General features: G+C 39.0%; 1 protein-coding gene across 1 annotated transcript in view; it reads left to right on the plus strand.

The window, feature by feature from the left end:
* MAML3 (mastermind like transcriptional coactivator 3) overlaps positions 1–24,404 on the plus strand; it is a 335,443-nt gene that overhangs the window by 31,037 nt on the left and 280,002 nt on the right. The gene's annotated exons all lie outside the window — the stretch shown is intronic.

Genomic DNA, 24,404 nt, shown 5'->3' on the forward strand with positions numbered 1-24,404 from the left:
TGGCCCCACTCACATTGGGGTGGCACTCTGGACCTGATTTTTCTCTGGACAGTGGTTGAGAGATCTGGACTTAAAGGAAATAGTCATCGAACCTTTGTCATGGTCAGATCACTCTTCTTCGCTAGACTTTCTGACCGCCATTCACCACCGCAGGGAGGCGGAGCCGACACGTTGGTTCCGCCCAGGCGCCTGATGGACCCTGATGGGTTCCGGACGGAGCTTGGGCGTTTCCTGAGGGTCTGGCTCACGGCTCGGCTGAGGAACTTGGCGGCCTGGGAACGGGCCGCGCGGGGCCTTAGACCGTGTCGTGCCTTTGCGGCCTCTGACCCGGCGCAGGTCCCAACCGCCCTTGGTTCTCCGAGGAGCTGAGAGGATGAAGCGCGGAGAAGACGCCTAGAGAGTTCCTGGAGGTCTAGCTGCTCGAAGCTGATCGACACTAGTGAAGTCCTATACTAGGACTTACCTAGTGGCATTGAGGAAGCGAGGCGTAGCTACGCCTCCTCCCTCATTGCATCGGCAGATAACCGCCCAGCCGCCCACCGACAGGCTAGGCCCCCACCAGGCCGGTCCGCCAGGCCGCCACCATTGCTGCCACCACCGGAGGGAGAGAGCTCCAAGGCTCCTCCAGGAGCAACGCCAGGCCAGGCCGCCGCCGCCGTTGGAAAAGGCCCCCACCTCCGACACCGCAGATAAGTGACTGTGCACAAGGAATCCCGGTCAAGAAAGGGGCGCAACTGGCAAATCAGGCGTACCTGATAAAAAGCTCTCCTGGAGATGGTCATCAAATGTTCTTCAAAAGACAACTACCCATCCAGGAGAACGCCTAAATTGCGCACCCTCTCCATCGGGGCCAATGACTCGCCCCCAACAGTCAGCCGTGGTTGCAGCTGACTGTACCGGGATGCCGGCATCCACAGCCATTAAATTCAGACACAACTTTTATCTGTTCATCAATACCATAAATTCGATAATATTAGATAAAACCATTATTTTCAGTTAGAAATATGCTATTATACTAGTATAGTTTCTTTTTTTATATATATATATAAATTTTTAATGTTACAAACAAAAAAAGAAAATACATTTTGGCAATCATGAGGATATATCCGAAGACCCAAATCTTTCTTTTTTTTTATGTATAGCACAAGGGTGAAAAATGTAAAAAAAAATACTAGTATAGTTTCAATGCTCGGGCATGTTTAGAAGGCAGGAGCCAAGATTTTGTCCTGCATGTAGATCTGATTCTATCTACACTATAAATAGCTTCAAATGCTTGCCAAGTTATAATTATTCTTTTTTTTTAAAAATTTTCTCTTTCTAGCAGACCTGTATGGTTACTTATGCTGAGAGACAATAGGTGATGTAGAAACAGTGCCAGAATATTGTTTGGTGACATGTGAACACCCATTATAGGATTTTCCATTTTCCTTGTTCACTTTTATTTTCCCTGTAAGCTTCATAATCATAACTCCACCCTGCCTTTCTCCTTCTGTGTTTTTTATCTTGATTTTTATGACAACCATAAATTATGCTTGTAGATTCAAAGTAGCCAATCTTCCCATCTTAAACTTTGAAAGAAAAGAAAAGGAAAATAAAAAATGTGATGAAGGGATTCCTTTCAAGGCTGTTCACACAGTTACATCCAGTGACTGTTTCAAAGTTGCTGAAAGGCGGGGTTGGTGGAACATTTTTCACTTTCTTACTGAATTAACCCATTTTCTAGAATAGCATGAATATAAGCAAAGTAAAAGGCTTGATTCAGTCAAGACACTAAACCAGAAGTGAACAAACAGTGGTGAAAACCAATCAATCATAACATAGTGTAAGAAAAAAAAAGCCACTAGATTTTTAACAGTTGTGGTTAAGTATATTGTGTAAACCAGTCACCAAGTATTTATGGCTAACTGGAGAATCAAACCTGAATCTTTACATTCAAATAATATACAAAACTGAGTTATAAAATGAGGTGTCATTGTTTGCAGCAAAATCAGAATTCAGATATCTAGATTCCTTGCTAATGAGGATGCAGGATTTTGACCCTGTGGCTCCTGAGGACATGGACAGGTTGCTGGGTAGGCTGAATGCCACCACATGTTTACTGGACCCGTGCCCCTCCTGGCTGGTGCTGGCCACCGGGAGGTCACACGAGGCTGGCTCCAGGCGATTACGACGCTTCTTTGGTGGAGGTGTCTTCCGGCCGCCTTGAAAGAGGCGGTGGTGAGGCCCTCCTCAAGAAGCCTTCCTGACCCGGCTGTTTTAGGTAATTATCGTCCGGTCTCCAACCTTCGCTCGCGAAGGTTTTAACAGTTGTGGTTAAGTATATTGTGTAAACCAGTCACCAAGTATTTATGGCTAACTGGAGAATCAAACCTGAATCTTTACATTCAAATAATATACAAAACTGAGTTATAAAATGAGGTGTCATTGTTTGCAGCAAAATCAGAATTCAGATATCTAGATTCCTTGCTAATGAGGATGCAGGATTTTGACCCTGTATTCTCATTGTGTCATGGAGAAGTCCTTCTGAAGGACTGTTTCCTTCTGAAGTTGAAAAAAACAGTCAGATATGATGTATGAATGTGGATGGGTGAGAAGGTAAAGGCATGATTTATCCTTTTTAGTGGCTGGTTTGTTCTGCTTGTGCACAGCGCTTTGCTGTAGCAAAGGAAAGGGTACTTATATCCTTCTTCCACTCCCGAAATTTCCTTCAGGCTTTTTTTTTTCCTTTTTGGTGTGTAAAGCAGCAGCCATGTGAGAGGAATAAAATAATTTTAAAGAGAATTATATGGCAAGAATTTTGACAATGAGTGGAAGATTGTAATTACTCTCTTCCATTAGACTCAGTGGCTTTGGACAGATAAGCTGTATTGAAACGTGTGACCAGGGCATGGGATCATGGATTGTCTTTCAGTGTTGTCATGGCAACAGTGATGCAGGTGGCCTATAACTGCCTGGCTGTCAGATCTTATACATCAAACTGGTGCTAAGTGAAAATATGTTAGAGGCATTGGGGGGGAAAATTACCAACAGTATTTGTAGGATCAGGTGGGAAAAAAACTAGTCTCTTTTAAACAGAACTGGTTCGAAAACAAAAGAGCAATTTATAAATGGCTTTTTAGGCATATGTGTATTTTCATATATTTTCTTGAAAAGGTGGAGGAAATCTGCTAAGTGCATTGTGAATTTATGTAATTATTCAAGACTTCAGAGAAGTTCAGATGACATTATTATATGGAGAATCGCAGAGGAAAAATATGTTCCAGATGCCAAACTCTTATCAACTCACAGAACCTCAAAGGTTTATAACAGCTCTTTTCTGTAGTTGTGACCAACATTATCTGATTGGTAGTAAAATTCACACATTCCATTAAAGTGATGGAGGACTAAAAGAGATATAGAGAAAAAGAAATTCTGAAAGATCTATGTAGAGTTTACCTTAGTTAAAATTTTAAAAGAAAACCTAGGTTAAAGCAATAATGGGTATTATTTAGTATTAATCTTTTTCAACCATAAAGTGCTTTGCAATAATTACACATTCTACCTTGCAACAGCCTAAAGATGATTATTCTCATTTTATACTTCATGTTTAATCTGACCGAGACACAAGCCGAACATAAGCTGCCCTTTTATTTCCAGGACAGGAACAGTCTCCAATGTTTTCCAACATTTTCTGTTATGAGAGTTTCTTCTCATCTACTGAGAATTTAATCCTAGAATTCCTGACTAATTCGACCAGTTCTAGGATTGTAGTCCCAATGCACCTGAGGGCGGGCCAAGAATAGGAAGACTAAGCAAGGAGAACAAGTTTTGTTATTGCACAATTACTTCAAGATCCAGGTCTGTTGAAACTATTCCCTGCAGCATGTTGATGGAGATCCTCAGCTGTTACATCAGTTGTATAGAATCAGCTGATTGGTACAAATCAATGTTCATGGTTGAATTTTTTTTATCAAGAAATGCAATGATAATAAAAGTGAGAATCTTAAAATTTCAAATATTGAGTTGTTTTATGCATGAGGACAAATGGCAGAAATCTGATGTCTCCCTTGACTATCACATTATTGGTTAATACTGACTATTGACTATTACTTTTCATTTAACACTTCCATCCCAAACTCTATTTTCCCTATGGGAACCTTTAAAAAAATTATTAGTGTAAGAGGAGGAAATTATTAAATACGTTATTTAAAAATAATAAGCCATGTTGAATTTTAAGTTATATTTAATGCAAATAACATAAATTGTAGGGTTTATTCTGAGCCCTATTACTTTTTGCAGTGTGATCCCTAGCAGACCCATCCTGAGGAGAGTAAAAAAAAAAAGTCATGATTGCAACAGTGACCATGTGATTCAGCCTTGAACCTTGAATCCTTTTCACTTGTGATGTAATCAAAAGCTTATTGATGCAGAGATCCAGAAAAGGTTGAGCATATTTGTCTGGGCCAAGGATGTGAGCAAAATTATTTAACTCTATAGCTCAGTGCTTTTTAAAATTTATGTCCTGTTCTGAATAAATGCCTCTCCCAAATTCTCATAAAGTGAGAAATTGCTACCTGAGAAAAGGTTTGACAAGATAATCTATTATAACATGTAAAGTATGATAAGGGACTTACAAAAATTGTCTCTGTTCTTGAGCCTGCTGATTAAAAAGGGATGATAATCAAATAATTGCTTTCAGAAAGCCAATAAAAAATTGTGCATGTGCTATAATGGCTTGGGACCTGGGTACTTCGGGACCGCCTTCTGTTACCTCATGCCTCCCACCGACCCGTACGCTCGCACAGAGAGGGCCTTCTCAGGGTGCCGTCCGCCAGACAATGTCGGCTGGCGGCCCCCAGAGGAAGATCCTTCTCTGTGGGGGCCCCCACTCTTTGGAATGAACTCCCCCCTGGTTTACGCCAAATACCTGACCTTCGGACTTTTCGCCGCGAACTGAAAACATATCTGTTTGTTCGTGCGGGGCTTTCTTAAATTGTTTAGTTTTAAATTCTAAATTTCTCTCTGGTTTTAATTGGGGTTTTTTAGATTCTTAATTATTTTAATTTCGGCCACACTGTATAATAAGCTTTTTAATTGTATTTTAACTGTATATTGTTTCTTTTTACTTTGGCTGTACACCGCCCTGAGTCCTTCGGGAGAAGGGCGGTTTATAAATCTAATAAAATAAATAAATAAATAAATAAATAATATTGAGCTCCATATCTTTTTCTCACTGTTTCTGTTCTGTTTCCCCGAAAAGAAGACCCAACTGGAAAAAAAAAACCCTAGCATGATTTTTCAGGATGCTCGTAATATTTTAGCCTTCCTTCCAGAATCTTCTTTTTCTCAAGCATGCTTTTTATATTGTCATCCCTTTGCTGTTTGTCTGTTTACCAGTTGTTATTTTTAATGTAATTATTTTCTTGTTCAGAAGCATATTTTTTGTTGTTTAAATGACCCATTTGTAATGAATTTAGTGGGAACTAGTCAACTGCCTAGAGTCTTTCTGGAAGCTAGCAATCTATAAATAGATGTATAAATAAATAAACAGTGACTTATTTCCTGGGCCTGTGTGTCTGTGTATATGTACATTGATACATGAAAATTAGGAGAGTTCGATGATTTGACATACACTAACTTAAGCACACTATCTTTATTGATTAAAAATAGCACAATTGTCTACATCTTAATGCAGTTTGCTTTCCAATTCGATTCTCTAATAGATAGAGGCAAATTTTGTTTCTGATATCTGGCAGATCAATGGCCACAGGAAGCAGAGAGGCTGAGCCTTAGCAGAGTTATTACCTCATTATCCATGGCACAGGGCTAGTTTGACCATCTGTGCTCTTGCAGAGAAGGAGGATATGGCACTATTTAATAACATCTTTCAGAGTGACATAACTTCACAGCTGAGTTTGTGGTTCACAGGATAATCACAGACCTACCTAATATTGTGGGAGGAGGGTTTTCTTAGAAGGAATGGCTCAAGCTACTGAACTACCCCCCCTGCAGATCAAACATGCAGAGCAGAATTTGGTAATTTTTTTGCTGCTTTGTCAAGTGGTAGCTATTTGCCATTGTATGTTCCTAGAAAGTTTTAGGTGATCGAAGTCTCATAAACATTTTATTCACAAAACTAAAACATCGACAAAGAATGAAAGAGAAAAAAGGTAAATTTGCACTACACTGATTTTTACAAAAGGAAAATGTTAGCTTAGAAGTACTAATTAATTAGGATTCAGTTAAACACTGACATTGGTAAAAGGCTATTATAATAACAGCTACAAGTGCAGTCCAATTGTTACAAGCCTTTAAAAAGAAAATATTACAAAGAAGCCAGTATTAAAATAATCTTTGCCCTTACAAATTTTAATATGCTTTTGTTATGTCACGTAAGACATTTGATCTTTTCAAGTATTTAAATGAAAATATTTGTATGATTATTAGAGATAATATAGCCTCCCATTTTTTCATTTCATCATGGGCATAGAATATATTTTGGTAATAGACAGTCTCCTTGCAGGAGAACAAAAGTTATGATAATGTCTGGTTCTCAGAAGCTTTAGTAATATAGGCAGAGGTAGTGTGGTGGGCATCCATACCAATGTGTCTCTGGATCATTTCCTTTTTACCTGCTAAGTTATCTGCCTAACTTATTTTCCTGAGATTTAGATAAACAGACAGATACACGCACCGATTTGCAACATCATTCAAATTTCTGAGAATACCTGGAGCTCACATAAATGTCACAGGTATATGGGGTTTGTTTTTTTTTAGACAATATAAACTGGTTCATTATTGTTGTCCATTGTTTTGTTTGGCAATATGCCCTGCAGCCCAGAAAAGTGTAAAAGTCTGCTGGGGCTAGTAGTGAGCATTTTGTTTGGTTAGAAGGGATTGAATGCATTTTTTACCACTTGCCTTTCGATAAATCAGGGATCCGTAACTGATCATCCCATCCTAACATCCATTTTGTGAAGAGATGGTTCTCCTTCTTAGTGACAGCTATTTGACAGCATATGGAACAAGTTCCTAGAAATCCAGTTGTAGTCGGATTATCTACTTTTCATCATGGGAAGGAAAGATTTTCATGTTCTTGCAATATAGCTAGCTTGCATCAGTCTGTATTTTGACCTGAAATAATTGTTTATGTTGCATGTTACTGTTTGTGCCTTGCTGAAAAGGCAGATTCAGATGCAAAATTTGGGGCCTTCTTTTAATCTCTCCTTCTTTTTCTCTTCAGCTTCTACAATTTGCATATAATTAATGGGTATAAGAACAGAGAGATAGTCAGTGCGGTGTAGTGGTTAAATTATTTTTAACTTCTAGGCTGTAGTCTACCGTGAGCTCTAGAAGTTCTTTGGGTGATTTTGGCCATAACTCTCTTTCAAAAAATAGGAGGAGGAGCATTATGTTTTGGATGAGGGGATAGATGGGGAAATTTGCAGATGACAGCAAGCTAGCAGGAATAGCCAATATTCCGGAAGATAGGCTTAAGATACAAAAGGATCTTGACACACTTGAACATTGGACGCTATCTAACAAAATGAAATTCAATGGTGAAAAAAGTAAGGTTCTACATTTAGGCAAGAAAAACAAAATGCACAGATACAATATATGTGGTACCTTGCTCAACAATAGTAACTGTAGACTGATCTTGGAGTCCTAGTGGACAACCATATAAATATGAGCCAGCAATGTGCAGCAGCTGCCAAAAAAGCCAACATAGTTCTAGGCTGCATAAACTGAGGAATACAATCATGATCACATGAAGTTTTAATACCACTTTATAATGCCTTGGTAAGTCCACACTTGGAATACTGCCATGATGTAAAAAAGATGTTAAGACTCTAGAAAGAGTGCAGAGAAGAGCAACAAAGATGATTAGGGGACTGGAGGCTAAAACATGAAGAATGGCTGCAGGAACTGGTATGTCTAGTTTAATGAAAAGAATGATTAGGGGTGACATGATAGTGTTCCAATATCTCAGGAGCTGCCATAAAGAAGAGGGAGTCAAGCTATTCTCCAAAGCACCTGAGGGCAGGACAGAAGCAATGGGTGGAAACTAATCAAGGAGAGAAGCAACTTAGAATTAAGGAAAAATTTCCTGACAGAACAATTAATTGGTGGAACAACTTGCCTCCAGAAGTTGTAAATTCTCCAACACTGGAAGTTTTTAAGAAGATATTGGATAACCAGTTGTTTGAAGTGGTGTAGGGTTTCCTGCCTAAGCAGGGGGTTGGACTAGAAGACCTCCAAGGTCTCTTCCAACTCTGTTATTCTATTTTCTGTTTTCACACATATGCTTTCTTGAGTTCCTATACACAATGATAAAAATAATAAATAATTATATTTTTATTTCCAGTAAATGTTTATTATTAATTTAATATCTCGGTGTTGCATATCTCCTGGAGTAAGAAGTTGTGGAACCTTCAATGAAATAGGTGAAATACTAATTGCTTTCTACCTTTGACATTTGTTTTAAGACATGTAAACAGCATCAGTAAAATATTGCCATCTGTTATATTTTGTTTTAGCCAAGATACATACCATTTTAGGCAAGCATTTAGGTTTAATGCCAAGTACCTTAAATCAACTCATTTTACTTTATACTTAATCAAGTGTAAGTTAGCTTGTTTGTAAAGTGATGTAAGAACATTAAGTCATTTAGCAAGTTGTGTTGCTGATGCTTTTTTTGCTACAAGTCACCCTGAACTCTTAGGTTCCTTACGTAGTTTACTCACAATGATAAAACAATGCAAAGAGATTGGAAAACTGAAGTAGAATCTGGGTCCTTGGAAAGGCAATGCATTGACTGTTTTAATTTAATTTATTATAATAACGAGTAAGTGATAGTTTAGATTGAGAAATGTTAAGTAAGCAAGAACGTAAATGTACGTTTCCCACATTCAGATATAAATAACTGTTTTCTGAAACACATTGTTTCTGCCAACTGTGGTATGCCAGGCATGTAATAGATACACTTATATGCCATTTTTTGAAATATTTTAATAATCAAGGACCATATTGAATATAGGGTGGCCTGTTTTGTGGAGAGATATTCTATATTTTTTAACGCTGATATGCTATTTGTAGAATTTATACTACAATGTTCACGGGTTTCCCGTTAGCAGATTATATAATACTAACAATGATCACCTCACCTTATGATTTATTGTAGGTGGTTATTCTCTTGAAGGTCACTTGAAAACCACTACAGGTAGCCTTCGACATATGACCATTTGTTTAACAACTGCTTGAAGTTATGATAGCGCTGCAAAAAAAATGACTTGCAATTGGTCCTTGCACTTATAACCGCTATAGCATCCCCATGGTCACATGATCAAATTTCGGTTACTTGGCATCTGGCATGTATATGCGACATTTGTAGAGTCCCAGAGACATGTGATTGCCATTTGCGACAGGACGCTTCTGACAAACAAAAGCAATGGGAGAAGCTGGATTCTACCTGACAACATGTGATTTGCTGCATTGCTTAGCTACAGACATTCCAGTCCCAATTGTGGTCATAAATTGAGTGTTACTTGTATTTCCATATTATGCCATTGTTACAGGAGCTGTACTGGCTGCTGTTGCTTCCAGGTGTAATTCAAAGTGCTCATTATAAACTATATAGCTTTGGGATGGGAACCTTCAAGACTGTCTCTATCAGGTAGAATCTGTCTACCCATTAAGATTCAGCAGAGTTGGGATATTTTGAGATAGGACAAATGAAGCTGGGAAACAATCATAGCTCTGTTCTGTTTTTGGAAGGTTGTTAAAATGGTGCATTTCCACAGCGCCTTTGGAAATAAATATTTTGGTGTTGAATTGTGCTGTTTTCCTGAAAATTAAGATGAAGATGCTGGTCTTTTGAGTGCAAGTTAATACGCTAAGTTAAGACAGCACTGCAAATTGCCAATATCTGAAAATTGAGGCAGCTTAAAGTTGCAATAAATAAATCTAAAAATCGCAAGTACCCGTAAGCTTGTTAACAGTTTTCAGGATCATAATGAGGGAGATTTGCAGGCTGCAGAAAATGGGTAGTATGGGACTGGATATTGCTTTGGTATCACTGGTTGTGCGTTCTTGTGCAATCAAAGCAAAGCATTTCTTGTTTTAAGGAAGTGAATCACTTATTTTAAGGAATTGAAGCCACTGGAATCTAATTGCAATGTTATATCAACTGTTATGTTTTCTGGGGAAAATGCTATATTGGGGTTGCCTGATAGAAATAAACTTACAAATGGCTGTTACCTATACATAGCTTTTGAATGACAGAAGATGTGGAAGTGTGAATTCTGCTATTGTCTATGCTTATGATACCAAACATATCTTTAAACTGAAAGTACCTTGGTACCTCTGTGTAATTTGTAAATTACTTGATACTACCTGGGGAAAAATAGTAGCAGTGTGACCAGCTCAGGCTGTGACATACTTACAAAAAAAGCTTGATTACTTGGAATATTCTCAAGGCTGTCTGTTCTATTTTTGGCTAGTATAGCCATTTTATGGTACTTTGTTACTGTCATAACCCCTGAAGGTCATCAAATCCACCTAGTATGAATTCTGCATTTTTTTCTTCGTACTTTTGATACTCTCATTCAACCCGCTTAAGGTTTTTGCATTTACTCCTTTACAGAGTTTTTCATGTACTTAGAAATTTAAAATTTCTACCTAAAGTAGCTCTGTATTTTAGTGTGGATAAGATCAAATTAGAAATATAATTGGATTCAATGCTTAGATTTTTAAGGAACATGTGTATAGTTTAAGGAATTGGCAGATCTGATGCATAAATTTGTGCTCTGTCTTAAAGCATCCGTATTATTAACCTGAAGATACAAAACAATGGATATTCCTATGTTCCTTAGTCTTGAACTAAGCTGAAACCTGAAAGTTGATCTATCAAAGTAACATAGGAAAGATTAGTTGAGGGAACTGAAGCTTTGCGATCCATTTTAAAGTACTGTAATAATATTTGGCTTACAAACTATGAATTCTTGGTAGTTTAAACAGATGATCTACTGATTTGTATCTCACTACAATAATATTTTCTAAATGGAAGGAAACACAGACATTTATAGTGTATTATAACTGAAGCACAAATCCTTTTCTTCCTTTCTGTTTTATGTATAGTTGTGGTAATTTGCTTTTGACGTTCAGGACCAATAATAACCAAGTATGTGGAGTTAAATTCCAGATATATGAAACAGCTGTTTCCTGAATCTGGACCTTGGTAAAGGTGGATCTAAAGCAGTAACAGGAACAAGTAGCCGAGAATGTTTTCAATCTAGTTGAGAATTCTATGCCAATTATGGTTGTTGTAGAAAATTGTGTTTGTTTGTACGATCTTAAGTTGCAGCAAGACCAAGTAATTGCAGTACATTTAGCATTTGAAAAGTGGGCAGAAACTGTACTTAGTTCTTACTTATTTGGATGCCCTCCAGATATATAGATTCCACATCCTAGAATTCTTATCTAAGATCCTATTAAGATATTTAGATGACGGTTAGTTTAGTGAAGGCTACTTTTAACTGTTCTGAAATTTCTGACTAAGCCATTTTAAAAAGAATGTCATTGTCTTTTATGTAAACTGTACAGATTGCTGACCTTTTTCTGAGTCCAGTTTGATAATATGATTGTCTCTATCAAAGCTCTACAGAATTTAGGACCTGTGTAGGAGAATTCATCTCCACCCCCCACCCCCACCCCCGACTCAATTTCTCCAGTGCCTCCTCTCGCAGGATCGGTCAAAACGCCTCCTGCTGGAATCAGCAATAAATCATCTGGTAAAAATTCGGGCAATTCAGCCGGTTCCTCAGGACCAGCACAGGCAAGGCTTTTACTCTCACCTGTTTGTTATACGGAAATCTTTGGGGGGATGGAGAGTGATTCTAGATCTAAAATCTCTGAACCATCGGGTAGCTTATCGGCGGTTCAAAATGCAGTCCCTCCAGACCATCTTGGAGGGGCTTCATGAAGGGGACTTCCTCACATCGGTCGATTTGACGGAGGCTTACCTCCATGTCCCTATTCATCCCGCTTACCGGAAATTACTGAGGTTTTGCCATGTGAGTCGGCACTACCAATATCGGGCTCTTCCATTCGGTCTGGCCTCGGCTCTTCGAGTGTTTACCAAATTGATGGCCGCGCTAGCGGGCCACCTTCGAACATTGCCGATAAGGATTCAGTTTATTTGGACGATCTCCTTATCCAGTCCGGCTCAGAGCGACTAGTGCAACAAGACCTGAATACAACCCTTAGGGTCTTGAGAGCCCACGGTTTTTCCATCAACATGGCCAAGAGCCACTTGGTACCGACGACTCGCATCCAACACCTGGGGGCAATCATAGATACCTCAATCAGCACAGTGTTTCTTTCCCAGGAATGCCTGGACAGTTTGCGGTCACTGGTCAGGTCAGTCACGTTGGGGAGACCAGTCTCCCTGAGGTCACTATCCCAACTCCTAGGGAAGATGATATCTTGCATAGGGATCGTCCCATGGGCACGCCTCCACTGCAGAGCCCTGCAGTGGTTTCTCCTTCCCTTTCAACGGAAGTTTCAAGGAACATCCCTTCACAGAGTAGCCATCCCACCCAAGATCCCACTATCCCTCTGCTGGTGGATTTCCCTGGCGATTTTCAACAGCACGGTTTTCAAGGAACCACGCCGGCTAGTCCTGACCACCGACGCCAGCCTCTACGGCTGGGGAGCTCACCTGGAGACAGAGTTAGCTCAGGGCAGGTGGACGCCCTACGGCCTGTCTCGCAATATCAACTGGTTGGAGCTAAGGGCGATCCACCTGGCCTTGTGGGTATTTCAGGACAGAGTTCAGGATCAGGGCATTCTAATCCAGACAGACAACGTGACCGCAAAGGCCCATGTCAACCGCCTCGGAGGGACCCACTCCCGGCACCTGATGCAGGAAGCGGAGAGCCCGGGCCTCTGGGCGGAGAAACATCTCAAATCCATAAAGGCAATTCACATCTCAGGTGTGGCAAATGTTAGGGCAGACAGTCTCAGTCGAGCCACGGTGGACCATGGGGAGCGGCGTCTGCATCCGGACCTGTTCAGGGAACTGTCGGAGCGGTTCAGCACCCCACAGGTTGATCTCTTTGCCACACGGACCAATGCCCAGACAGCAAGATTCTTCAGCAGGTTTCCGACACTGGGGGCGGAAGGCGTGGACGCTCTACGCAGCCAGTGGCCTTCCGGCCTTTTGTACGCCTTTCCTCCCCTTCCCTTGATAGTCAGGGTAGTCAGGAAGCTGATAGAAAAACACGCAGACATCATCTTGATAGCCCCACATTGGCCTTGTCGGCCCTGGTTTGCAGACCTTCAAGCCCTATCGATGCAACCCCCATGGAGGATTCCTCCTCACAAGGTAGTGCTTACTCAGGGATCCCTCACACACCCATCGGTGAGCTGGCTTAACTAACCACTTGGCGGTTGTCCAGCACCTTCTGAGGGAGGCTGACATTTTGTCACGTGTCATCACCACTCTGCAATCGGCTCAACGAGCATCCACAAACCAAATCTACAACTCCACATGGTCTATGTTCGCTGCCTGGTGCACTAAGAGGGGGTTGGTGCCCACAGAAGCGTCCACCACACAAATATTGGATTTTGTCCAGGACGGACTGGACGCGGGACTGGCTCCGAATACCCTACGCAGGCAGGTAGCCGCTCTCTCATCTATTCGGGTTTGCAGGGCCAAGGGTCCCCTCTCCCAGGTTCCCCTCATCCGTCAATTCCTACGGACTGCCACCAACCTCAGCCCTTCCCCTCTCCATTGTTATCCTTCATGGGATCTTTCAAAGGTTCTGAACGCCCTCACTAAGGCCCCCTTCGAATCTTTGCGGGAGGTTGGACTAAAATTTTTATTTTATAAAGTAGCATTTTTGGTGGCGATCACATCTGCCCGTCGTATCTCAGAATTGGCAGCCCTCTCCATGAGACCGGACCTTTGCGTTTTCCACACGGACAGGGTAGTCCTTAGGTTGGACCCTACCTTTGTGCTTAAAGTCAACACGCCATTCCACAGGGCCCAGGAATTGATTCTTCCCAATTTCTGTCCTAATCCAGCTCATGCCTTGGAACGTTCGTAGCATACCCTTGATGTCCGCAGAGCCCTCCATATATACCTTAAACGGACCTCCTCTCTCCGGAGAACGGAGGCGCTCTTTATTTCATTCCAGCCAGCAACCTTGGGTCACAAGGTATCCTCCCTCGTTCTAGGTCATTGGCTCCGGGCAATCATTGCCACGGCCTATACGTCCCAAGCCCTACCCATTCCCCGTCACATCACAGCTCATGGGCTATGCAGGCCTCCTGTAGGGTGGCCACATGGTCTTCTCCATCCCCGTTTATTCGACACTACAAATTGGATAGATTCGCCTCAGTTGAGGCGGCATTTGGCCGTTAGGTTCTTCAGAGGGTGCATATAGGATCGGCCCCGTCGGAACCAGTTTGTTCCTCCCTATAGGGTAGCAGCTTTGGCATGTCCCCAGTCTGACTGCTGGCCCAGCAATCGAGGAGAAAGGGCGTTGGTTCACCTGAACGCATCTTCTATCGATTGCAGGGCCAGCAGTCAGCCCCACCCTGGTAGTTCTCATTGGTCCTCCGGGGGGATCCGTTATGGGTCTACCGTTGGGGGGGGGAGTGTACTAACCATATTGCAGTTCAGCATGTCAGTCTGCTGTATCTCCTTCATCTGAAAGCTGGGAAGCAGAAGGAAGAGGAGGAGCTTCTCAACTGGCAGACTCAGTCGTCATCAGACAGGAGTCATCCCCAATCTGACTGCTGGCCCTGCAATCGATAGAAGTTGCGTTCAGGTGTGCCAACGCTCTATTTCTATATTGTGCTAATTGTAAATCATAGTTTACAACCCAGTGGTTTAAAACAAAACTATAGCTTGCCTTAGTGTGATATGTGAAGATAGTCTGAATTAAAAAATGCTTCCTGGAAGGTTGGCATTCAGACAAATGAGCCATGGATAGAAACATAGAGTTCAATCTTATTTATATATCTTTTAAAAGAGTCAATCAAAAATCTAGGAAGGAAGCAAACAACTTAGAATGTATGTTCCCCAGCAGCCAATACACAGGTAAGCAGGAAACAGCACTACATAAAACAATCAGGGGAAAGAAATAACCTAATCAAGGAACCATCAAACAGGAAGTCCCATCATCACCAATAGTAACAGGACAAGCTGCTACATGTAAACAGCAAATCCCTGACTGATAGTATTACCTAACCTGTGTAATCTGCCAGAAAACAAGGTAGCTTGGAGATAACTAAATAGTTATTTCGTTGGGGGTGTTACTTGAAACCCTGACACAACCCTTAGCTGCATGTGTTCTCTTTTATTTGCAAACTCCCAATTATACTCTGTGCAATATAGATGCTTCTGTTAGGATTTTTAAAACTGATTTGAGTGGGATTCTAGGGTACAGCCCAAGTGCAATGCATTTCCTTGAACAATAACAATATTTTTTCTAATTATATGTAAGCCAATATATTTAATAGGAACATAAATAATTATAAATATGATTAGAATTATTTTGTTATATTATTATTATTTATATCAGTATATGTGTTATCTTTTTTTCCCTTTCCTTTTAGTAAAATACACTGTACAATACACTGTATTCAAAATACTTAAATATAAATTAAAAAAACTTGAATTAAAAAACAACAATGGTTTGTGCAAAAAAAAATATCTGTGGTGGAATTGGAATGGTGGTGGCAAACATCCTAATTCTTGATTTCTTGGCAGATTTTAATTGATATCCTTCTGGACAAGCTTAGGGACTGGAAGTGGGAAGCATAGTGTTGAAATGATTTTTGGTGTTCAGTGTTGACTGTTGATAAAAGAGGAAGAACTCCAATCCTTGTATATCAAGCCTCAATTATCTTTCCACTCATGAACAACAATTACAAAAGACCGCTGGATATGGTGCTCCATCAGAAGTTTGGAATCAATAGTATATTGATATTCAATTACAAATGTTAATCCCCGTTTGTCTAAGTGATGCTATTAAAGTTGTGACTCAGTGGAAGGAGGTTGAGTTGGCCCCAGATGGAAAGAATATAATATAATATAACAACAGAGTTGGAAGGGACCTTGGAGGCCTTCTAGTCCAACCCCCTGCCCAGGCAGGAAACCCTACACCATCTCAGTCAGATGGTTATCCAACATTTTCTTAAAAATTTCCAGTGTTGGAGCATTCACAACTTCTGCAGGCAAGTCGTTCCACTTATTAATTGTTCTAACTGTCAGGAAATTTCTCCTTAGTTCTAAGTTGCTTCTTTCCTTGATTAGTTTCCACCCATTGCTTCTTGTTCTACCCTCAGATGCTTTGGAGAACAGCCCGACTCCCTCTTCTTTGTGGCAACGCCTGAGATTTTGGAACACTGCTATCATGTCTCCCCTAGTCCTTCTTTTTATTAAACTAGACATAACGAGTTCCTGCAACCGTTCTTCATATGTTTTAGCTTCCAGTCCCCTAATCATCTTTGTTGCTCTTCTCTGCACTCTTTCTAGAGTCTCAGCATCTTTTTTACATCGCGGCGACCAAAACTGAATGCAGTATTCCAAATGTGGCCTTACCAAGGCATTATAAAGTGGCACTAACACTTCACGTGATCTTGATTCTATCCCTCTGTTTATGCAGCCCAAATTGTGTTGGCTCTGGTAATCCTAGTAAGACTGAATGGTTGTGAATTTGGATCTAGGGATTTTCTATCTAGTTTTGAATGGGATTCCACTCCCCAGACAGGCCTAGTACATAATGTGAGGATCTCCTAGACCCATAACATCTGTATGAAGAGCCATTGGAAACCATGGATCAGAGAGACACTGTACAGACTTTTCTTGTGTGCCAGTTGTGCCCTTTCCTGGATCAGAAGGTCTACTTACAGTTATTTATGCCTTGGTTACCTCATCTGGGTTTCTGCCATGCACTGTAGATGGGACTGCCCTTGAAGACAAATCAGAAGTTAACAACTGATCCAAAATGTAGCAGCACAAGTACTTATGGCCACAGCTTAATACACCTATGTAACACATTTACTTAGTTACACTGATTGCTAGTGGGTTTGGGGGTACAATTCAAGGTGTTAGTTATTACTTTTAAAGCCTTTCATTTCTGAGGCTTCATTATTTGCAGGATTGTCTGTCTCCAATCATTATCTGTTCCATAAGATAGAGTTGGCAGGTCCCAGCACCTGTCTTTAAGCAGTGTCATCTTATGACAATCAAAGAATGTCTGTTGGTGGGCCTGCCCTATGGAATACTATTCTCCCTGAGATCTGCATGGATCTGATTTTCCTTTGTTTTTATAAGGAATCCTTAAAGACCCAGCTTTTCCTCCAGCCATTTAATCAGGAAGGTCTGTATTTTTTTCTCGTGTGATTATATTTATTTGTGAATTGCCTGGGTGAAATTTTATATTTTCTAATGATTTACTTTTAGTGTTTTGTTTAATCATATGCTGCCCTAAGTTGTTTTGTGCTGGTAGCATATCTCTCTGTCTCTCCCTCCCTCCTTCCCTCCCTCCCTCTCTCCGTCTCTCTCTCTCTCTCTCTCTCTCTCTCTCTCTCACACACACACACACACACACATATATACCTAAAAAATCACATTTTTCCTTTTCAAATATTATTAAAAGTTGACAGTAGGCTACAAAAGACCAATTCTTGCAAATTGTAATCAACTGCCATGTACAGACATTGTAACCTGTGTGTCAGGTAAATAGCAGCAGCAAAGATAAATTTCCTGGTGTAGTTTGAAGCTAGCTGTATTCAAAATACGTGGAACTGGGAGAGTCAAATATGCCAAGTTAAGAACTGCACAATATATGAAAAACAGAAAGGGAGGTTTCAATACTCCAAAAGCATTTTTCCAAAATGAATCAAAGGGCAAAATAAATAGCACCTATAATTTGATATAAGTGAGTATAAAATTAAGCATGCTGGAGCAAAATCTGTTTTTATATACATAGTGGCTTCAGTCTTTACATTAAATCATAAGGTGGTTTATTTCACTTTGCATAATATGCATGTGAACGTAGCTATTTATGGTGTATTCGATAAACAGATAGTTAGTGCAATATATGAACCCAGAAACAGAAATGGATGCAAACTGTTTTCAAAGTACATCTGTACACTACTAAACTCTCATGTCTGTAATCTCTAATTGAAAAAATGATGCATCATATGGCAAAACATTTTCAATGTTCAAGATACTTCAAAAGGGATAACTTAGAAAATGCACCCAAAATTTGGTACCAATACTCCTGTAGAATTGGAAAAAATTATTTTGAGACATTAAAATTGTCATAAAGCATTTTCTGTCATAATACAAAATGCCATTATGGTGAGGGCCTTTCTCTGGTCATCCCCTGATGTCCGACTGTGCTATGCAGTTCAACATGGGCTACTTTAAAGGCAGATACTTTTCTGAAAATTTTCCTGAATTTTAAGCAACTTTTCAAATATGTATTAAAATTTTGCCATTGTAGAAAGCAGTGATTTATATAACTCTATCATATAATCCTAACTTAACTTTTAGCTGAAAAGTCCCTATTACAAACATTTCAATACAGAATTATTTTAGCTTTCTAATCATTTTAATTGCTATCCCCTTCATTTTTCTTAAACATCCTTTAAGTGTAGCAGTCAAAACTACACAATATTTCAATATTTCAAACTGAGAAATCTGGTAAGGAAACATCTCTGAAATGATGACCCAATGGGTCATACGTTGTCTAGTCAGTAATTAGATTTGGGCTGATACTGTCATGTGAGCAGCTCATATGTAGCCTAAGATGAAAATAGTTCATTTGGTGATAATTGTGAAAAAAAGTTCCATGCAAGGAATCATTAGGAAATAAATAATAAATATGCTGATGTTATAATGCCTTTGAACATATCTACAGTGTGACCACATTTGAAATATTGTGAAGAGTTTTGATTGCTACATTTAAGAACGCTTTAAGAAAATGAAGGGAATAGCAACTAAAATTAGTAGAAAGTTAAAATAATTCTGTATTAAAATGTTTGTGCTAGGGACTTTTCAGCTAAAAGTTAAGTTAGGATTACAAGATAGAGTTATACAAATTTTTCATAGGGTAATTAAGGGATATTTCATGCAACACTTTGCTGAAATCAAAATATATAATGACTATATTGTATATTATACCTGTACCCATTGTAAGAAGGTGGTACCCAATTAAAATAGATCTTAGTCTAGCAAAACTTAACAAATTCATGGGGTTTTCTGGTTGTTATCAGCTTATCTATTAATTGTCTGATCTGCTCTTTACTTTTCCCAGTTACGAATGTCATTTGATCGGCGTGTAGTTCCTTTTTCCCCTTCCCCCCTTTTTTGGAAGAAGGCAACATTTTTCTTCTGCTAGTTGTTTGGTAGATCATCCATTTTCCAGATATAAAAGTTTGCGATACAGTTACACGCAAAAGTTTAGGCAAGAATATAGAATCTTAAGATTATTTTTGAAAAGCATTCTATAAGAAAATGAAAAAAAATGGAATAAGACGAAAAATTCTTAGCTGGCCACAGGAAATATATGGAAGCTGCTATTCTACATTTTTTTCACCTGCAATATTCACTGCTAATTTATTTTGAATTTTAAAACAGTTATAGATACCAGAATCCATTCTGATTTGCAGAGAGAAATCATATTTAACTTTGTACCATATCCAGATGTGCCAATTTATGTCCATTTTTGGATTCATTGTTTGATGCTTAAACTTTTGTGTGCAACTGAATAAACTCACTCAAAATAAATAGTTAATCATGGTTTATAATCCTTTTTGTTCTCTGAATCTTTCACCAGCCTCATTTTATTTGGAGCTTTAGCTTTCTTTGTACCATCACTTCAAGTCTGCACTACTGTGTGCGTCCTTAGTAATTTTTGCTTTCAGGTCTTTCCTTAAGCATTTTGTGCAGCCACAATGGCTGCTTTTGCTGTTCCCTCCCCCATCTGCACTCAAATACTCTGCAGTTGTGCTTTTTATTGCAGCATCTAGCTGACCTTGGCTAATCTCAAGAAGCTAAGCAGTGTCACACTTGGTTAGGGCTTGATTGTGAGAGTACAGAGATTCCAAGGCTGCAGGCTATAAACATCCCAAAAAATATGCCAGAGGAAGAGAATATCAAACCATTCAAAGAAAACTTCATGGACATATCCATTACTTAGCCAGCAATTCAGCTTAACTTGTAGTAGCTTTAGTTTTTTTTAAACACATACTTTTTAAGGATTTCCCAGTCATATATATTGGCTTTTCCTGAAACACCCAAGATTATGGATCTCATAAACCTTTGCCTGATGGACAGAGTTTGCTTGGTAAGATTGATGGACAAACTTAACAATAAATTAAAGGCATACCTATGGGATCAGTGCTTTCAGGACTTGTAGTGGAGATCATAAGGCAACATCTAGAAGCCATAGCATTTCTACAAAAACAACCCTAAAATATGAAACAGAACTTTATTCAGATGAGGGTAAATTCACTGCAGCAACTCTGAACAGCAGAAAAAGGAAACAGCATCTATATAACATTTCACCTAATGAGAAGGAAGAACTCACTGGAGAAGAGCTTAATGCTGGGAAAGATTGAGGGCAAAAGAAGAAGGGGACGACAGAGAATGAGGTGACTGGATGGAGTCACTGAAGCAGTAGGAGTGAGTTTAAATCGACTCAAGAGAATGGTAGAGGATAGGAAGGCCTGGAGGAACGTTGTCCATGGGGTCATGATGGATCGGACATGACTTTGCAACTAACAACAACAATAAATAACATATTTTAACAAAATGAATATCCACACAACTTTATCAAAAAGTGCCTGACTATTCAACCCAATAAAGCACAACTAACATAGTGCCATACAATTGGGAAACTGGTCATCCTAGACCAAGCCAAGTCCAAAAATGCTAGGGAATTTCTAGAAGCCTGGCACTCTGACAACTTAGCCATCAATAGACACATAGACATAAACAATATTTACATACTGTCAATCAACAAGCCAAAAGGGGAACAAAAAGACCAAAACCCCTCTCCATCAGCAATCAGCACCCAGATGGCATAGATTACTCCAAGACCAACCATCAAGTAAACAATACCCCAATCAAGGAACTGCCAGACAAGCCAACCATAAACAGCCCAACCGAAGAATCTCTAAGACCACCACCACCAACACATGACAGGACAAGCCACTAGAATCTAAACAGAACAAACTGCACTCCTTGCTAGCATTGATGATTTTAGTTTGGGTAATGAAACATATGCAAGAAAACAACTAAGCTCAGGGAAACATAATAACTTCTTCAGATGTACTTTAGAATAGAATAGAATAGAATTCTTTATTGGCCAAGTGTGATTGGACACACAAGGAATTTGTCTTGGTGCATATGCTCTCTGTACATAAAAGAAAAGATACATTTATAGATTGTAGGATGATGTTAAGAAAAATATTGCTAAGCATGTGTCTTGTGTAAAACTTGTGACATTTGCATTAAATGAGAAGCATCCATCAAAGCAGCAAGAAGTACAATAGTTATATTAGAAGAACTCAGGTTCAACCTCTTGTATATCCAAATTGAGAAGTATTGAAAAGAATAATGGAAAAATAACCCAGGCTATTAACTTTGTCTATGGAGATTCTCAGTCATCCAGATCATGGTTCCAAAGATGCTTTTTTCAAAAGGCAACTTGACTTTCTTTGTTTTTCCTTGAAGACATTTCACTTCTCATCCAAGGAGCTTCTTCAGATGAATCTACAATATCCTTTTCCTTTATCGACAGAATCAAAGAAATGGTTTTCAAGAAAATGGGTGGTTGAGCATACTATGTACTATTTCACGTTGCAGAAATTTGATCTTTTTTTGTCTTCATGCTGTTTACATGTGGTATCCCTTCTCTGTCTGCTGCTTTTGGGCTACTTTGTGGTGGAATGTATTCTCAGCTTGGTAATCAATAAAGGCTGAGATTAGCATTCCTTCCATCAACTATGTGAAAGAAAAATCAGGTGCTTAAACACTAAATATTGGGAATCATTCAGGTTGCTTATAAAAATGGCTGGATTTCGGCAATAAATTTTAACTGCTGTTTTGAACATTTAGTTTTTTTAAAATTGCACTTTGGGTGATATGTTTGCATGAGACTGGCATAAACCACAGGCTGAGGATTTAAAAGAACAAAATGTCATATTTAAATGTTGATATAAATGGAGGATCACTTCATGTATATTTTAAAAAAACACATCTTACTGACACCATGCCTATATTGAGAAGTTGGCAGTTGAATACAGATTTTATAGTGGCACGGTCATAAATTATTTAGTGAAGTGTATGAGTTAATATAGCCTTCCTTGATAATTTACTTGGGACTGTAGTCGAACAAAGCTGAAGTATGTTAACCTACAACTGGAGTGGATTGCTGATGAACTAATGTAGGATTAGAAAACCTGATTCTTTTTAGATATGTTTTGGATTCCAATTCCCATCTGCCCACACTAGCATATGGCAAGAGAGTTTGTGACAATTATGGTTTATGTTGTTTTAAGTAGGGTAGAGGATATAGCAATAGCAATAGCACTTATATACCACTTCATAGTGCTTTACAGCCCTCTCTAAGCAGTTTACAGAGTCAGCATATTACCCACAACAATCTGTGTCCTCATTTTAGCAATCTCAGAAGGATGGAATGCTGAGTCAATCTTGAGCCTGGTAAGATTTGAACTGCCAAATTGCAGGCAGACGGCAAGCAGCAGAAGTAGTCTACAGTACTGCATTCTAACCACTGTGCCACCGTGGTTTAAATCGCCACTTAGCAGTGAGGCTCACCAGGCAATTAGAGGCAAGTCACTTTCTCTCTATCCACCCTCATTTGCAATAATTTAGGCGTGAATGTCAGCTGGATGATTTTGAGTTGTGTGGAAATAATCAATAAATGAAAGATAATTTAATATAATACAACCTCTTTAGAATAAGGGCATGATTAAAATTAAAATACATCAATAAGGAGTTAAGCGATTTCATTTTATTTGAAAATAGTTTCTATTTTGTCTGTGTGCCAATGTTTCAATATCTTCATCTGCATGTGATTCCCAAATAAATGCATATAGAATTGGCAGCCTAAGATGACCTTCCAGTGATTTGAATGTGGTTTACATTTAAAGATCAGCAAGATTGGTTCAGTTAGCCACTTACTAAAAAGTGAGTAAGCAATGTTAAAAAGCAATGTAGAAGCCTAGCTAATCTTAGTTCCTTTCCAATGAATAAGCTTCTGTTCTCCAACATAAAAGCTTGTTTGATTCAAATCCAGACCATCAGTTGCCATGTTTTCATTTCCTGTTAGGTTGTTTCTCTGCATTCCCGCCTGATGGTACACATTGAAATGCAAATGATGACAGTAATTGTTTGAGACCTTAGAGAGTGACTGGGAGATATGCATCAGGGAGTTAAGTGGCTAAGTGACAAATCATTGTGCTGTAAGATCATAAGCTGCAACTTTACCTCAACCACTATCATTTATCTTAAATTTAAATGAATTATAACATATTAATTGGAATACTTCTTTGGTAACTATATTTTTGTGGAGTTTTATCTTAAAATTGAGAGGACAAGGGAGTTGGGACTGTTATAGTTTATTTTTTAAATTCCAAATTCTTATTGTCATTCCCCAGGTTTATTTCTTATTTCTTCAAACGCTATAATATATCAGTAAAATTATGTAAAATGAAGGCTGGAGATACAAAAACATAACGGCTATTTGATAAATAACTGTTTCTTCTAGCAAGTCCTTATGACTCCATGGACATATCCATGTTGAAACAATAACAGAAGAATGCTTTGCTTGTGCCAAATTTGGCACAATATTCATTTGAAAACTGAAGACATATTTTTTTATTTTTCTGTTGTTCAGATGAACTTGTGATAGCAAGTTAAAAATACCTTGCTTGAAAGTCATAATCTGTACATGTATACATGCTGATATTTTCAATTTGGAGAAAACGCTCTTAAAAGTAAAATCAAAAGGCTGATATTTGAAGGCAAATTGGATCAATAGTATTCTAAGCAGTTGCATTCTGAAATTTTTAAACAACAAAGATCTATGAAACTCCTATTAGCGTATTTATTATGGGCAATTACGGTGGAATTGAACTGAATCCATTAAATTGGATTGGATGAAGTACTATCCTGGAATATGATTACTTGTGGGGAAAAGAATTGCACATATTGTGATCCAAACAAAATGAAATTTAGCAAATAAGTAATTGTCATTAATATTGACTTAGAAAAGATTGGCATTCAAAAAGTGATGATTACAAGTGGTGTGATTTTTAAAAATTGTTTTTATTTAAATCAAGATTTAAATCAACCGTAAGGATTTTTCCGTATA

The sequence above is a fragment of the Ahaetulla prasina genome, chromosome 8 (assembly GCF_028640845.1).
Source record: "Ahaetulla prasina isolate Xishuangbanna chromosome 8, ASM2864084v1, whole genome shotgun sequence".
NCBI classification, from domain to species: Eukaryota; Metazoa; Chordata; class Lepidosauria; order Squamata; family Colubridae; genus Ahaetulla; species Ahaetulla prasina.